This window comes from Eptatretus burgeri, chromosome 16 (genome assembly GCF_056783735.1).
Source record: "Eptatretus burgeri isolate ZD-2024b chromosome 16, Ebu_testis_v1, whole genome shotgun sequence".
NCBI classification, from domain to species: domain Eukaryota; kingdom Metazoa; phylum Chordata; class Myxini; order Myxiniformes; family Myxinidae; genus Eptatretus; species Eptatretus burgeri.
Window position 1 is genome coordinate 67,115,409 of NC_140976.1, and position 13,277 is coordinate 67,128,685.

Here is a 13,277-nt window from a genome sequence, read left to right on the forward strand (position 1 = left end):
ACACACTCGACACATTTGGACCATAATGTGACATTGAGGACAATTCAGCATGCGCAACACACGACAACGTGTGGCCCTAAATGGAGTTCTTTCATCCCCTCTTCCTGTGCAGGCTGGAGTTCCTCAAGGTAGCGTTCTGGGCCGTTCTTTTTCTGGTTTTCATCAATGATCTCTCGGACTCTCTGGAAAATCCTCTATTTCTCTTTGCCGACGACTCCACCCTCTGCCGTACCATCTGTCATCCCTCAGACCGGCAAGCAGCAGCTTCTTCACTCACTGCAGATCTGGATAAAATCACAAACTGGTCCAACACGTGGAACATGTCTTTCAATCCAGACAAATCCCACACTCTCACTATGTCTCTTCGAAAGGACCGTTTACAAACCCCCCCCATCCACTTTCTCAACAATCCTCTGGAAGAAGTCTTTTCTTTCAAGCTTCTAGGTCTCACTATCTGCCATGACCTTTCCTGGGAAAGTCACATTTCCAACCTCGCTTCAAAAGCCAGTCGCCGACTGGGAATCCTCCGTCGTGCTAAGTCCTTCCTCGGCCCTCTTGAGCTCCTGACCACTTACAAAGCTTTTGTCCGTAGCCTGATGGAGTACTGCTCTCCCCTCTGGGCTGGTGCTCCTGCCTCCCACCTTTCTCGGCTTCACGCTGTCGAAACCAGGGCATTTAAGATCATCGGCATCTCCCGCAATGAAGCTGAGTCTTTGGGCCTCTCACTCAATCACCGCAGGTTGGTCGGTGGTCTTTCTGTCTTCTACCGACTCCTCTCCAGCCTTGCCCCCCCTGCTCTCTCTGCGATTTGTCCCCACCACATTTCCACAGGGCGCTCAAGGTCCGCCAACAACCCCCTTCTGGTAAAACTACCAAAATCACGAATCACTGCTCATCTTCACTCTTTCATTCCTCTTTTTCCCGCCTTTGGAATAAACTTCCTCACTCTATTCTTTCCCATTCTTCCCTCCAGGCTTTCAAAACAGCTGTTCACCACCACCTCTTATCTTCCCCCATCCAAATCCTCGATCTTTTCTACCCCCGATAATCCACCCAAGCCCACTTCCTTCATTTCTCCTGCTTTCCTTCCTGAAAGTCCCTGAAATGTCCATCTTCTCTTCGCCATGTTCCCCGTCCCATCCCCATCCCTCTCCCTTCCACAGTTCACCTAATGTGTCTGTTCCCCACTGTTTTGTCCCTTCCACTCCCGCCCCTCTTGTCTCATGCCTCCTTGCTGTGAGTTGTGTGTTAGCTCTCATACGAGCCTCGACCAAGGTATACAAAAAAAAAAAAAAAAAATTTGAAATCACGACGAATGGCAGCAACCATGCCCACAGTGATTACCGGACCAGACTTGATCTGTTCGAACATGTACACCTCAACCTCATCTGTAGGTTCGGCACCGACCATAGGAAATGGCAGTCGAGACAGACCATCATAGTTATCGTGCCGTTCGGAAGCACAAAATTTGATTTTCTGCTCGTACGCACTGAGGAAGAGAAACCATCTCTGGAGCCGAGCAGCAGTCATGACTGGAATTTCTTTCCAAGGATTGAGCAAGAACTGAAGTGGCTGATTATAATCAGCCTGGACATAATCAGGATAATTATCAGTTTGTAGGAGGAAATGTCGACCTATTAAATACTGACAAAACTTCAACACGCCCCATAGCAGCACTTCACGCTCAATTTGAGCATAATTCTGCTCTGCAGCCAACAGAGCACGTGAGGAAAAACACACCGGGCACTCGGTACCTTCATTCATTACCTGAGACAAGACGGCACTGATGCCATATGATGAGCTGTCACACACAAGAATGAGAGGACATGAAGGTTCGTAATGCTCAAGAACTGTGTCTGCAGTAAGGCAAGATTTGACTTGTTTGAATGCTACTTGTTCCATCAAACTCAACCTCCAACGAACATCTCAGCACAGCATGTGAGTCAGCAGAACAAACTCAGTGCTTCGGTTGCTGACATACCTGTGGTAACGATGAGCTAGCTCAATGAAGGAACAAAGCTGAACTTTGTCTCTTGGGCTGGGCATGTCGGCTATGGCATCGACTTTCAGAGGAACTTTCGACAGCCTTTCGGGGTGATGACAGAGCCGAGGTACTCCACTCGCTTCTGAAAGAATAAACATCGGCAGGTCTCCTTGGTTTTGGAGACCTAAAAAGAATAAACAGCTTGGTTTTGGAGCATCGGCAGGTCTCCTTCATAGTGTAGTAGATAGTAGAAAAATCGTGCAAATTATGATACAAGCATCAAATTTGGCATTTCTGTTCTGCAGGGCTTTCTGATCAAATCTGCCCGATTGGCCATATGAAAATCCAAATTTTGAAAAATTTGAAAAAAAAAAAAACTTCAAAAAAGTTTGAAGTCACAGCTGGCTGAAATTCTTGAAGTGCAAGTGAACATCCCAGACAGAGAACCAAGGGGAGATGCAGTCATCATTGATGGCTCAGCACTTATCAATGCCCTACCTCCACGCACTTCAAAGATATTTGATGACTATGCTAAAGAAGACATCATCCCAAAGGTGGAATCCTATGGTGCCAGGTACGAGAGGGTGGACGTAGTGTTTGATGTGTGCAAGAAGTCAAGTCTGAAGTCCAAGGCAAGGTCGAAAAGGGGGGCAAGGAATCAGAAGAAGAGTGACAGGAACCAGTAAGACCCCAAGTAACTGGAGAAGATTTCTTCGAGATGACAGCAACAAGGCTGAGCTGTTTCACTTCCTTGCGGAAAAGATATGTGAAGCACAGACGACAAGCACAGTCGTCGTTGTCACAAAAGGAGAAGATGCCATTAGCAACACAAGGAAGTCACTGGATGGTGTGTCTCCATGTTGTAATGAAGAAGCTGACACTCGAATATTTGTACACGCCAGGGATGCAACGACGGATGGTAGTAAGTCCATTTTCATTAAGGCTAATGACACGGACGTACTAGTCATAGCAATATCTGTACTGTCATCCTTACAGGAACTAGGTCTTGAGAACATGTGGATTGCCTTTGGCCAAGGAGCCAAGGTGCGATGGATTCCAGTCCATGAGGTAGTTTCTGCAATAGGGCCTGAAAAAGCGAAAGGGATCCCATACTTCCATGCGTTCACGGGATGTGACGTCGTGTCTGCCTTCCGCGGTAAAAGGAAGAAAACTGCGTGGCAGACTTGGAACGTTTTTGATGATGTTTCTGAAACATTCACCAATCTCAGCCAGCATCCAACATTGATTCGTGATCTTGACTTTTTTGAAGTCTTTTTGTTTTCTAATTTTTCAAAATTTGGATTTTCAAATGCCCAATCAGGCAGATTTGATTAGAATCCCCTGGAGAACAAATGTGCCAAATTTGATGCTTGTATCATCATTTGCACGATTCCTCTCAAAAATTGCTGTTATCTGCCCCACTATCAGGGCTCTCTGCTGTCGATCTCAAAGTTAACTTTCCGGTCATTATCTGTCCCGTTTTAACTGTTTATTTTCTCACCTACATGTTACTGTGTGTTCCTAGTTCGGTTTTGTTTCAAAAATCGTGCTATTTTTGTGAGATTTCGTCGACCTTGTCTTATCGGGTGCTTGAGGCCTACCCTTTGTTCCACTCGGTGTACGATCGTGTTTATTTGTTTTTTCTCCCCATTGCCTTCAATTTCTATTTTCCCCACTTTCCTAATGTCCTCCAGCCCTCCTAATCACTAAATTTCTTGTCTTAAATCAAAAACAAACAAACAAACAAACAAAAAACTACATTTCTCCTTGCACACTCACGAGTCTCGATTCTTCTTCTTCTTCTTAATGCTTCTCTTCTTCTTCCTCCTACCGGCACACCATCTTTGTTCGACTGAGTTGACTCTCTCGCCATTACCTTCACGATTTCTTCCGATCTCCAACCTTCCATTCCCTAATCTTACCTGTTCTTCAAAAGTACATCAAAAAATAATAATCTTGTGTCTTACTGGTAATCATAACCAGGTGATCCTTTTACACCCCTTGCGGTTTCCGATCCAAATTCACCTCACGATTTTTTCTACAACACTTCCATGACCTAATCTGTTGAAAACTCTCTCAAACAACAATAATAATAATAATAATAATAATAATAATAAAAAGCGATCTCTTATAATGCTTAATCTTCCTCTTTCACACGTGTGGTACTCTTGACTGTATCAGAATGCACCACTGTTCCACTATTTAAACAGACTGCTCTCAATTCGACCCTCCTTCATACCTTGCACAAAAAATCCAACTGTTACAGCGTTTCTTCTCTTCATTCTCTGAATTCGCCTTTATTGCATCCATCAAGAAATGTGTTAAATCACATCTCTGACCTAAAACTTAAAAAACCCCAGTTTGCTACAAATGTTCACTTTCCATCAACCATTCTTTTTTTCCAATTTCAGTGCCAACTCACCCCTCACTCCTCCCTCTCAAAGCAACCATCCCACTTCTCCCTCCAAGCCTCCCTCTAACCTCTCTCAAAAACTCCCCCCTCACCTTTCTCCCACCATTCATCCCCCTCACTCCTCCTTCTCAAAGTTTCCCCCGCCTGTAATCCACAAAGCTGCCTCCTTCCACTGCCCTCTCACCTCCATCTCATCACTCCACCTCCTCAAATCCTCAACTGTCTTCTGCCCTCCCTCTCCCCCAGCACCACAGGGCCTTTTCTCCTACTCATCCGACCCCCTCCCTGAGCTATTCTGCAATCCCCCACACTCTTTCAACAACTCTCCTTCCTGCCCCCCCTCCTCTCTTGTCCTCCCCTCCCCTCCCATCCCCTGCACCCAAAGCCTCCTCCCCTACCTCTTCATTAACAGTGTGGACCTCAAATATCCGAGGCCTTCACACAAACCTTTCAGATCTTTCCATACAGGTTGCCACTGACAAACCAGACATAATCTGCCTAACAGAAACTTTCCTCCCCCAAGACGTGTCTGACTGCCAAGTATCTCTCCCTGGTTACTCCCTCCTCTGGTTTGACAGAACTGAGGCTCGTCGTGGTGGAGGAGTTGCTCTCTTCATCAAAGCCTCTATTCCTCACTCTCCATGCACTGTCCTCACTCTCCCACACCCCCAGGAATACCTGCCACGGCTTCCCCTCCACTCCAACCTCATGTTTATATGTGTAATGTACCGTCCACCTAACAGTGATGACTCCATCTACACCTCACTATCCGAAAACATGGACCAACTTCCATCTTCTCATCCAAACTCTCTCTTCCTCATATGTGGCGACTTCAATTGTCATCATGCCAGTTGGCGAGGTGTGGGTACCTCTCTCACCTGTCATGGCACTTCAGCAAAAGCCTTCTGCGACTCATTGGGACTGACTCTGATAATAGCCTCAATTGACCTCAAGGAAGTTGACTGACTCAATCGGTCAACTTCCCAACCCGGATCTCAAACAATCTCTTCTGGATCTGATTTTGACAAATTTCCCTGAAAATATCTGCTGCTGTTCCTCTGCTCCAATCGGTTCTTCTGACCACGTCCTTGTCAAAATGGACATCTCTCTGGCTATTATCAGAGAACCATCTCACCGCCGTCGAGTCTGGCATTTCACTCAAGCCGACTGGCAGGGTCTCCAAGCAGCCATCAAACTTTTTGATTGGTCTCCTATCACTACTTTCTCCAACATCAACACATCCTGGGAATTCTTTCAAAGAAACTTGCCCTCCCTCATGCACAGATTTATCCACTCTCGTCTTCCATTGTCTGACCCTTCCTCCCGTCCTTGGTTCACTGAAGCTTGTGGCGAGGCAGTTGTCCTGAAACAACTTGCCTTTGCCTCATGGAAAGCAAACCCAACCGAGGGCAATCTCAGTTCCTTCCATAAAGCTCAGAAAAAGTGTGTTTCTACCCTCAGGAGAGCCAGAAAACAACATCTTTCTCATCTCAAGTCTGAACTCTCAAACCTCTCTCCCTCCTCAAAATCCTGGTGGCATCTAATCAAATCTGTTTCTGGTGTATGTTCCCCCTCCATCCCCTCCCTTACCTCAAATGGCCGCATTGCTGATACCGCACGTGAAAAGGCTGAATGCCTAAACTCTGTGGTTGCAGCTAAATCTTGTGTCCAAAACCCATCACTTTCTCTACCCACCTTACCCAGTCGCACCCAACTGTCCCTGGACTGACAGGGTGGAGAGGGTGTCCTTTTCTCCTGACAGGGTGGAGAGCTTGCTGTCAAACCTCGACTCAGATTCTGCAACCGGTCGAGACGGCATCAGCACACGTGTCCTCAAAGCCTGCTCTTTTGCTCTTGCTTACACTCTCTGTTCTATTCACCCTCTCATTTGCTCAAGGTCATCTGCCCTCTGCTTGGAAATGAGCAAACATCACTGCACTGCAAAAACAGATCCCTGCTACTACAAACCAATCAGCCTTCTCCCAATCAACAGCAAGGTTATGGAATCCATCATCGCTTCAGACATTAAATCCTTCCTCCTCTCCAATGGCTTGATTTCCGATCATCAATTTGGTTTCAGACCAGTTCACTCTACCCTGGATATGCTGCTTCTGCTCTCCCAACAATGGATGGAGGTCCTCAATGCCAGACAGGAAATCCGAGCCGTATCCCCGGACATATCATGTACTTTTGACACAGTCTGGCACCCTGCCCTGCTCTCCAAACTCTTCCTATGGTATCCAAGGCCATCTCCCCTCATCGCTCACAGACTTCCTCTCCTGTCACAGTCAATGTGTGGCCCTAAATGGAGTTCTTTCATCCCCTCTTCCTGTCCAGGCTGGAGTTCCTCAAGGCAGCGTTCTGGGCCCTATTCTTTTTCTGGTTTTCATCAATGATCTCTCCGACTCTGGAAAATCCTCTATATCTCTTTGCTGATGATTCTACCCTCTGCCGTACCATCGGTCTGGAGGGAAGAATGAAGCTCAACCATCCCTCAAACCGGCAAGCAGCAGCTTCTTCGCTCACCGAAGATCTGGGTAAAATCACAAAATGGTCCAACACGTGGAACATGTCTTTCAATCCGGACAAATCTCACACTCTCACTATGTCTCTCCAAAAGGACCCTTTAGAACCTCCCCCCACCCTGCCTATCCACTCTCTCAACAATCCTCTGGAAGAAGTCCTTTCTTTAAAGCTTCTGGGTCTCTCTTTCTACCATGACCTTTCATGGGAAAGCCATATTTCAAACGTTTCCTCCAAAGCCAGTCGCCGACTGGGAATCCTCCGTCATACAAAGCCCTTCCTCGGCACACCTGAGCTTATGACCACTTACAAAACTTTCGTCCGCATCTGATTGAGGACTGCTCTCTCCTCTGGGCTGGTGCTCCTGCTCCCACCTTTCTCGGCTTGACACTGTGGAAACCAAGGCATTTCGGATCATTAGCATTTCCCGCAATGAGGCTGAGTCTTTGGGCCTCTCAACATCTCACCGCAGGCTGGTTGGTGGTCTTTCTGTCTTCTACCGTCTCCTCTCCAGCCTCGCCCCCCCCCCTCTGCGCTCTCTCTCTCTCTCTCTCTCTCTCTCTCTCTCTCTCTCTCTCTCTCTCTCTCTCTCTCTCTCTCTCTCTCTCTCTCTCTCTCTCTCTACACCATATTTCTGCAGGGCACTCAAGGTCCGCCAGAAACCCCCTTCTGGTAAAACAACCAAAATCACGAATCACTGCAAACCTTCACTCTTTCATTCCTCTTTTACCCCGCCTTTGGAATAAACTCCCTCACTCTGTTCAATCCCATTCTTCCCTCCAGGCCTTCAAAACAGCTGTTCACCACCACCTCTTATCATCCCCCATCCAAACCCTCTATCTTTTCTACCCCCGATAATCCACCCAAGCCCACCTCCTTCAAATTCCCTGCTCTCCTTCCTGAAAATCCCTGTAATATACGTCTTGTTTTCCCCATGTTCCCCGCCCCATCCCTCTCCCTTCCACAGATCTCCTAATGTCTCTGTTCCCCACTGTTTTGTCCCTTCCACTCCCACCCCTCTTGTCTCATGTCCCCCTTGCTGTGCATTGTGTGTTAGCTCTCACACGAGCCTCGACAAGGTATACAAAAACAAAAACATTTGTCTTTGTTCAGGCAAAGACACAAAGAAGCTATACTTTGACATCACCTTATCAATGTTATCAAGATGCTGTTTGGCTGCGGCTCCGCAATGACGATGCCATCCAAGTAGCATTGTGCTGGTAACTCGGTACAAATTTGATCCATAGCTTTCTGCCACATTACCGGAGCTGAAGCGATAGTGAAACAAAGATGGGTATATTGGTACATACCCTGACACGTACTGATGGAAAGGAGGTGACGATCATCTGCTGCGATCTCGAGATGGAAGTAAGCATCGCACAAGTCCAACGTCATGAAATACCGACTCCGCCAACTTTGAATATATCTCGTCAATGGATGGCAGTGGATACTGCTCGACACAGAGGTAGGGGTTAACAGTTGCTTTAAAGTCACCACACTAGCAAATACCTCAATTCTACTTAAGTACTCTGACCACAGGCATTGCCCACTCAGAGTGCACCACCGGTTCAATAACACCAGTCTTTTCCAATTAGTTGAGCTTCACTTTGACCCAATTACAAAGAGCATATGGCATAGGTTGAGGCTTACAGAATCGTGAACTGACACCATATTTGAGGTGTAGGTGACCTTGAGCCCCGACGAGATTCCCTAGCCCAGGTCAGAATAGAACTCGGTGTTTTTCCAAGATCCCCTCCAACCAGGAAAGAGATGGAAACGACATATGAACTCTGTTAATGTCTGCCCAATCCAGAGAATTGTGTGCAATTGTGAATTGTGTGTGCATGAGAGATGGTTCAGAACCACCAACCACATGCAAAGGCAACACTTCTTGCTGTTCCTGATAAACGAATCACTGCATCCATCAAACCTAATTGTTTGATCAACTCCCCAGTGTAGGTTCAAATTGGAGTGTGTACTGAGGCGAACACCGGAAACCCAAACGACACCAGGTCTGCTTACTCACGAGACTGACTGATGCGCCGGTATCCACTGTGAAGTTGAGTGGCCTGACATTCACACGAACAGACTCCTCAAAGGGGTGATTTGCAGCTGTCATCATTTGAAATATGCCAAGTTGATCAACCTCAATGCTCGCCTTGACAACATTAACCAATGATGGTGCCTGGTCCTGACAGACCCTCTGCACATTGCCTGTCCGACCACACCAGTGACCCACTGCATTCCAAAATGGACAGTTCTGATGAGAGTGTGAACCACCACACCCCTGACAAGACTGTGGTTTCAGCTGGTCCTACGATACCCTGCTTGCATGCAGCTGGGACGAAAGAGGTTCCTGATATGCTGACCAAGATGGGGAATTGTGAGCATGTGACCTACCAGCAGTGAAGACATTGACAGACAAGTCCTCCCCAACAATGGCCTAAACATCCGTTCTAGTTTGTTTCACAACAGCTGCAGTTTCAACCACGTCAGAAAACATAATCTCTTCAAACTTCATCCGAAGAACTGATGCGACCATCTTCTCATCCCACAACCCAGCGATAAAATGATCCTTCAATCTCTGTGACCGTTCATCATCACCAAAATGGCTATCACCCCCCACCCAGATGCTTGGGTCTCGCAACAACATCAGCTGGCCTCTCATCGGGAAGCCAAACCAGGTTATTGAACTCATACCACGGTAACTGTGGTGACTTGCCCAGTTTAATATGGTTGATCAACGTCTTGACTATGGATTCATCGGTGACAGCGTCATCCAACGCCTTCACAGGTGAAATCAAGTCAGACAGCAGATGGAAAACCTCTGCCAGCAGCACAAACGGAATAATCGCTTTCTATTTCCCAGCATCGGCGACATCATTGGGAGTGAAATAGAAACTGAGCTGCTGAGCAAAGAGTTCAAACTTGTCTTCGGCATACTCCGGGGCCTACTATGCGATGTAGTCATGGATCAACAAATTGTGGTGTCTTTAGCACAATGATGAGAACACGCGGAGATAATCAAGCACCATTTATTACATCAATGCAGGCCTCACTCGGCCGAGCCAACAGCAGCTTCATTTGGCCGTACATGATACTGCAGAGAGGAATGGTTCCAGGAGATGATGGATGGGGTGGACAAGATGGATACAGAAGAAAACTCTCAGGAGGGAAAACTGGAAATTTAGGAGGAGGTATTGGGGTTAGAGTTAACGAGGGTGGAAAAGATCACGTTTTTGGATTGGGGATGATCTGAGATGGTGGGGAACAGCTGAATTGAAGAGCTGGAGGGAAGAATTAAATTGAAGAGGATGTGGTTCTTGATGCCTCAAGAAAAAAAGAGTTATGGATAAGTTTGATGCCCGGAGAGCATTTGCTCGTGTACCACGGCAGCATTGCTTCCATGAAGACGACCATGGTTAAGTGGTGTGGAGCACTCCGTTCCTTTGGAGCTCTTGTTTGAGTGTTTTGAATTGAGTAAGCTCTTTGACAAGCAACAGCAAGCCACTTTCTAACGGAACATACCCCAGGTTTCGCCACGTCCCTCATCGCACTCTCATGTAGTTTAACCGCTTCACAAACAAAAAAAAACCACGTGAAATCCCAAGTGAACCAGCAGACTAACTTGTCAACTGTCCTTATGTATGGTTGTGTGGGATGAGATCATCACCAAAACACACCCTGGTCATCTCAATTTCGATGGTGATAGATGATTTCATCAACAATTTTCCTTAAAGTTTTTGGTACACCATTTGGATAAGTTCAATCGAGTAAAAGGTAGTCAGCAAGGATTTAATAACAGGAGATCTTGTTTAACAATGTGAATGAACAAAGCGAGAAGAGGAAGGGTAAAGTGGGAATGAAACAGAAAAGGAACAAACCAACCGACAACGAACAAATGTAAAGAGGTGAGGGAGAGGGGGGAAAATCACTGAGCTGAATGTATAGTTGGAGTGAACTCCGCTATAGTGATGAATAGGCGGCGAGTGGCACCAGAGGCCTGCCATCTTGGAATACCCCAGAAGCTGGTGATCTACACTGCATTCAGTGAAACAGCTGGTGTTCTGTTGTGATTTTAGATGCAATCAGGCATTCCCACCAGTGAAAAGTGACCACAAGCATCACTTGTCGCAAGGCCTGTTTTTTTTTTAATGCGAGTCATGTCGGCCGAGGGAGTTTGGGCGGACACCATTACAGGCCGGTTTTGAGTGTCAAGGGTGCGCCGGTTTTTTTTTTTCCGGTATTCTGTATCTTGTTTTGCCTGTATTACGGCCGATTCTCAGCTCAATTGGCCAAGTTAATCATCCAGGGTGCCGGGAGGAGGTGATTAAGGATGATCTGCGTGTCTGGCGAAGATGACAAGGGTTCATCTTGGTCAGTTAATCGAACTGGTCAGTTAATGATCAGTCATTCCTATTTTTTGACATTTTTTTTTTTGTTTCATTTGTTTCACAACTTAAAGTTTTCATCGAAACTTCCTGAAATTTGGCATATATATATATATATATATATATATATATATATATATATATATATATATATATATATATATATATATATATGTAAAAATGCCCTGTGCAGACAGTAACCATCTCCGATTTTGAAAAATCCTCCAAGAAAAAAAAGTTATGACGTCAAAATATATCCGCTAATGGCATTCGCCGAAAAAAAATATCTCAAACTTGGCAAGCTTTTTGAATTCTCTTTGTGGGAATCGAACGGATGAATGGGGAATTTAGAATGGGAATGGGGAATATGGGGATTAATGGGGAATGTGGGAATTAGCAGAGATGAATTACCGCACATATGATACATCACTGACATAAATTTTTATGACGTCATTCCTATTTTTGACATTTTTTGTTTCACAACCCAGAGTTTTCATCGGATCGAAGTGAAACTTGCCATGTATATGCATAAAGCTCACGTGCAGGCAGTAACCATCTCCGATTTTGGAAATTCTTCCTAGAAAAAAGTTAACGTCATAATATCGCCACTAATGGAAATCACCTATACCATTATCTCAGAAACTAGTTTGTTTCACAGCCTACAGGTTTCATCAAAACTTCCTGAAACTTGGCAAATATATGTAGAAATACCCTGCGCAGACAGTAACTATCTCCGATTTTGAAAATTCCTCCAAGAAAAAAAGTTGAAGTCAAAATATCTCCGCTAATGGAAATCGCCTAAAAAATTATCTCCAAAACTTGGCAAGCTTTTTGAATTCTGTTTGCAGGAATCGAACAGGGCATACGCAGAGACGAATTACCGCACATATGATACATCACTATGACGTCATTGCTATTTTTGACATTTTTTGTTTCACAACCAAGAGTTTTTATCGGATCTTCGTGAAACTTGCCATGTATATGCAGAAAGCCCACGCACAGGCAGTAACCATCTCCGATTTTGGAAATTCTTCTTAGTTTTATTTAATTTTCTGATTTTGCTGTAGCTGAGGAGTTTGGATGCGTGGCGTTTATAGAGCCTTGCGGTTCTGATAATGCCAAGAAACACAAACAAGAAAGAGAAATAAAAGACTTGTCACAAGTAAGAGAACTTTAATTTATATGAGAAAATACAACCCGTCGCTTCGCTGACAGGGACATCAAAGGGGGGTTGGGGGGGACAGAAAGAGGGAGGGGAGCAGGAGGATGAAGAAGAGGGAGCTAGGAAGGGGGAAGGGGGAAAAGGGAAGGCAGAGAGGATGAAGGAGGGGAGTTGGTAAGGGCGACACCTCACCAAACATTGCTATTCACTGCGGGAGGGAGGGTGCATGAGAGAGAAAGAAAGAGAGAGAAGGGGACACACACACACAAACACACACACACACACACACACACACACACACACACACACACACACACACACACCTGCACTGATTAAAAGACAGCCTCACGATGCAGACAGCTACACGATAGAGCAACAGAGGTGTGGGAGGAGAGTGCTGGATTTTATTCGGAGGGGGAGCGAGGAAGGGAAAGTGAGAAAGAATGGTGGGGGGGGGGAGGAGGAAAAAAATGACAGGTGGAGGTGGGGTTAATAAAGAGAATGATATGTGACGCTTAATGACCGAACGCGCAAAAAAACAAACTCATGTCAGAACAGCTGTACACACAACGACACAACAGACTTTGTAAAGTAATCCACTGGCTCATCTGCAAAAACTTTGAAATTCCAAGTCCAGAAAATTTGTGGAAAGAAAATGAACCAAAAGTAATCATACAGTGTGATTACCGACTACAGTACGTACTGTATACAACCCACAAACCTTGAGTAGCTTTCACCGAAAAACAATGTTCCATTTATATAGACGTTTCAGGGAGATGTTCACAAACATTAATCTTTATAAAC

At 45.7% G+C, this 13,277-nt stretch overlaps 2 protein-coding genes across 5 annotated transcripts in view; one reads left to right on the forward strand and one right to left on the reverse strand.

Annotated features, from left to right (window-relative positions):
• Window positions 1-3,875, reverse strand: part of GNAZ (G protein subunit alpha z) — a 116,808-nt gene extending 112,933 nt beyond the window's left edge. Inside the window, exon 1 of the mRNA XM_085860545.1 lies at window positions 3,764-3,875. The gene's annotated coding sequence lies outside the window, so the exon portion shown is untranslated. The remainder of the gene's footprint in view (window positions 1-3,763) is intronic.
• RSPH14 (radial spoke head 14 homolog) overlaps window positions 1-13,277 on the forward strand; it is a 276,628-nt gene that overhangs the window by 191,584 nt on the left and 71,767 nt on the right. The gene's annotated exons all lie outside the window — the stretch shown is intronic.